Source organism: Theropithecus gelada, chromosome 10 (genome assembly GCF_003255815.1).
Source record: "Theropithecus gelada isolate Dixy chromosome 10, Tgel_1.0, whole genome shotgun sequence".
Taxonomy (NCBI): domain Eukaryota; kingdom Metazoa; phylum Chordata; class Mammalia; order Primates; family Cercopithecidae; genus Theropithecus; species Theropithecus gelada.
Genome location: NC_037678.1, coordinates 38,549,568 through 38,554,056, shown reverse-complemented (window position 1 = coordinate 38,554,056; position 4,489 = coordinate 38,549,568). Strand labels below are relative to the sequence as shown.

The 4,489-nt window shown below is 37.9% G+C and overlaps 1 non-coding gene across 1 annotated transcript; it reads left to right on the top strand.

Moving 5' to 3' along the window:
* The first annotated feature begins 237 nt into the window (after window positions 1–237).
* LOC112633853 lies at window positions 238–344 on the top strand. The gene has a single exon (XR_003121618.1). It is a non-coding gene; the product is annotated as a U6 spliceosomal RNA (small nuclear RNA).
* The last annotated feature ends 4,145 nt before the right edge of the window (window positions 345–4,489 follow it).

Here is a 4,489-nt window from a genome sequence, read left to right as displayed (position 1 = left end):
CTTTCCAACGAGTAGTGAGAGCTACCTTGTAGCTGGCCCCTCAAGGAATGTGTGTCTATAATAATGAAAATCTCCTCGTCTAATTGCAACTCTTCACAAGTTTTAAATATATTTTAAAATTCTACCTCACAGGAAGCCATTCAATACAATTCTTGGAATCTAAAGTAAGTGAGTTGGAGTTAATAGAGCTAAGCCTCATCCATGACTCATGAGTAGCCATGTATCAAACAGGGCTTTGTCCTTGTTTCAGCAGCACGTATTTTAAAATTAGATCAATACAGAGCAGATAAGCATGGCTGCTGCCTAGGGGTGGCACACAAATTCAGAAAGCATTCCATATTTTCATAGTCCCGGGAAGGTCATTTGACTATTTGTTGAGTAGCTCCAAGGAAGCAATGTGAGTGAAACCAAAACAGGAGACACCCAATATTGAAATTGTGTTTATCACTATAAAACTGGTGTTGTACAGTGATCTCTGAAATGAGAACAGAGCTGAGAAATAAGGGGATGTTACATGTTGTTGGTACATGTCTTGGAAATGGGAAAATGTCAACTTGCATTTTCTTCATGGAACTGAAAAATAATAAAAGCAGCGTTTTGTCTTGTCTGATAGTTGGAGAGGACCGTGGAGATCCAGCATCCTAGCACAGATCTTCTGGCCCAGAGTTTGAGGAGGTAGAGAAGGAGTTGTAGTTGCTCAAGCCAGGTTTTGATACCTGTTAGTTTTCTGCCCTTGGTGTGATTCATGAGCTCAGTGATAGGAGACAATTGGGTAATCTATTTTAATGAGAACATATATGTGTGTGTGTGTGTATAGTAATAAGTTATGAATAAAGCAAAATGCCCTGAATTATAAGCCACAATGAATACAACTAATAACCAAAATTAGTACTTCATAACATTTTCTGAAAACTGCAACATTTGTATATTAGGACTTAGAGAAAAACACACACCAAGCTTTATTTGGGATTCCAAAATGGTTTCAACAATAATGTTCAAGAATAAATTATTCCATTGCTTTACTATTTCTCTGAACATTTAAACATGTAAGCTCATTACCTCTTCCTAACAACCTAGTGAAGTAAGGTAGCAAAATTCTTATTTTTTAGAAGAAACCATGGAGTCGAAGAGAAGCAACTGGTCTGTAAACAAAATACCTATTTGTTACAGAACAAGGACTTATTCTGAGTGCAAGACCCTTTGCATGATGTCCAGCTAACTAGGGTTAACTGCAGATTCTTAGTGACCAAATCCAACTGTTTGCAGGCAGCAGTGGATAATACATCCTACAGTTTGGATGCAATTCTTTTGGCTTTTTGACTAATTTTGTGATGAACTGCCTCTAATGGGTGAATCATGATTTTAGTTTTATAAGAAACAAAGAAAAAGATTAGAAGTGAACGGGAATTCTATGATCAGTAGTAGCCTCTTATAGTATATTCAACAGTCATATGTTTTTCTCCAGTTATGCAATTTGCTTGAATGATGCACAATGAATCAATTATTATTATAAGAGATGGAGTCTCTCTATGTTGCCTAGGCTGAATAGAGTGTCTATTCAGTGGTAAAATCATAGCTCACTGTAGCCCGGACTCAAACAGTCCTCCTACCTCAACCTCCTGAGTAGCTGGGACTACAGTCTTGTACAGTTATGTCTGGCCTGATACACATTTATTTATTTATTTATTTTTGACACAGGGTGTCCCTGTGTTACCGGTACTAGAGTACAGTGGTGCCATCTTGGCTCACTGCAACTTCCGCTTCCTGGCCTTAGATAATCCTTTGACACTTCACCTGAGTCTCCTATGTAGCTGGGACTAAGGAGGCATGTACCACCACACACTTGGCTAGTTTTCTTTTTAGGTTTTTTCTTTGTTTGTTTGTTTAATAGATGAGTTCTCACTATATTGCCCAGGCTAGTTTGGAACTTTGGGGCTCAAGTGATCCTCCTTCCTCAGCCTCCCAAAATGCTCATATTTACAAGCATGAGCCGTTGCACATGGCCTGGATAATTATTAGGAAAAGGAATTAAGCCCAGTTGTGTTGCAGAAAATTGGCCACCTTTTCATTTTTGTTCTAGAAACATTCATATTGTAGAACATATTGCCAATCACCCAGATCCTCTATTTTTTATTTGGTTAAAATAGGATTGCTGGTTATGTCACAATATTTTCTGACATTATTGTTTCATTTATTCCTTTTATGGCTTTTTTCAATTGGATAGATATAGAAATACGAGAATCTCCAAGTCAAATATCAAGGCAAAAAAAAAAAAGAAGAAAGAAAAAAAAGAAAAACAGATGATTATGGAAAGTTATTTTGTGAAATAACCATCTGATTACAGTTACACGTATCATATCAACTTAATAAAAATCTTACACAGTGCTTATGTGTCAAGGTTTCCCAAGATCACCCCCAGGTTTGGTGGTTCACTAGAAGGACTCATAGGACTCAACAAGTAGTTATACTCAGATCTTTAACTGATTACAAGAAAAGGAACAAGCAAAATTAGAGGAAAAAGGTGCATGTGGTCAAATCTGGAGGAAACCAGGCACAAGCTTCCAGGAGTTCTCTCCTGTGGAGTTCCCAGGATCTGCTTAATTCTCCCAGGCTTACAATTTGACAACATATGCAGTGATGTCTACCACTACCAGAGTCTCATTAGAGACTAAGTACCCAAGTTTTTATATGGAGGTTACTCTCCCTCACATGCACCCAAATTCCAGCCTTCTAGAAGGAAAGCAGCTGTTCCGAGTAACCACACTGTTTCTATAAACATGTTAGACACAGTGAGCCAGTCTTTTCAGGGAATGGTGAAAACCCTCCCAATTCCAATTTCCTAAACACCAGCCAAGGGCCAGCCTTGCATACAGGCCTTTCTAAGGATGGCAGTCTCTTGCCTGCTATATGAAATCTTTTCTGCACAGCACTTATAACCCCAACTTAATTTTTGGTGTTGTTTTAAAATTTCATTTTAATAACACTCAATATTATAAGATAAAGTAACTTGGTACTAGTTTCTGTCGTATGATTCATCTGAAGTTGTGATGCTAATTGCTGTTTTGACTTTTGGTGACTAACAGGTATTTGTATGTAAGTTACCACAGCAATGTTAGGTAATGATAATCTGTCCTTTGTAACTCATTAATCTTTCAGTAAAATTGTTAAATTAAATAAGCATAATAATTTCTGAATTAAAATTAGAATAAAAATTGTCTTTTAGTTTGATCACATGAATAATCTAGTTTTCATATTGTGCTAAATCCCTGTTTAGAATTATGAAATAAGACAAAATATTCAATCATTTTATCAATATTTTCTTGCCTACACATGTAATTAAATTTATTTATTTTATGTAGAATATGTACTTCAATTTACAAAATAATGACCACACGCTGTTACTTTGGTCTTCAATGATGTCTAATTTTTAGTGTCACTGTGTCTTGCTGAAATTTATCATAATAACAGGTTGAGTGAATATCTTTTATTTTTTATCTTTACTTTTGAGACAGAGTTTAGCTCTGGTTGCCCAGGCTGCAGTGCAATGACACAATCTTGGCTCACTGTAACCTCCACCTCCTGGGTTCAAGTGATTCTCCTGCCTCAGCCTCCCAAGTACCGGGGACTACAGGCATGCACCACCATGTCTGATTAATTTTTTGTGTTTAGTAGAGATGGGGTTTCACCATGTTGGTTAGGCTGGTCTCGAACTCCTGACCTCACGTGATCCACCCACCTTGGCCTCCCAAAGTGCTGGGTTTACTGGCATGAGCCACTGCACCTGGTCATCTTTTTTTCTTTTTCAATTTTTGTTCTGGAGATCCTGGGATGCATAGACAGTGAATATCTTTGCTTGTTTTATTTTTTGTTTATTTGAGACGGAGTCTCACTCTGTCACCCAGGCTGGAGTGCAGTGGCATGATCTTGGCTAACCGCAACCTCCGCCTCCTGGGTTCAAGCCATTCTCCTGCCTCAGCCTCCCGAGTAGCTGAAATTATGGGAGCCTGCCACCATGCCAAGCTAATGTTTGTATTGTTAGTAGAGATGAGGTTTCACCACATTGGCCAGTCTGTTCTAGAACTCCTGACCTCAGGTGATCCACCCACCTCTGCCTCCCAAAGCGCTGAGATTACAGGCATGAGCCACTATGCCCAGCTCTGAATATCTATGTTAAGTCAATAACTTTATTTCTTAGAGCAGTTTTAGGTTCACAACAAAATGGAGAGGAAGGTACAGAGATCTCTCATATGTTCCATGCCTCCCACACATGCGTAGCCTCTCCCATTATTAGTATTTTCCACCAGAGTGGTACATTTATTATAAATGATGAATCTACATTGACACATTATAATCACTTAAAGTTTATAGTTTACATCAGGCTTCACTCTTGATGCTGTACATTCTGTGAATTTGGACAAATGTATAATGATATGTATCTATTACTGTAATACTATTGACAGAACTGTTTCACTACCCTAAAAATTCTCTA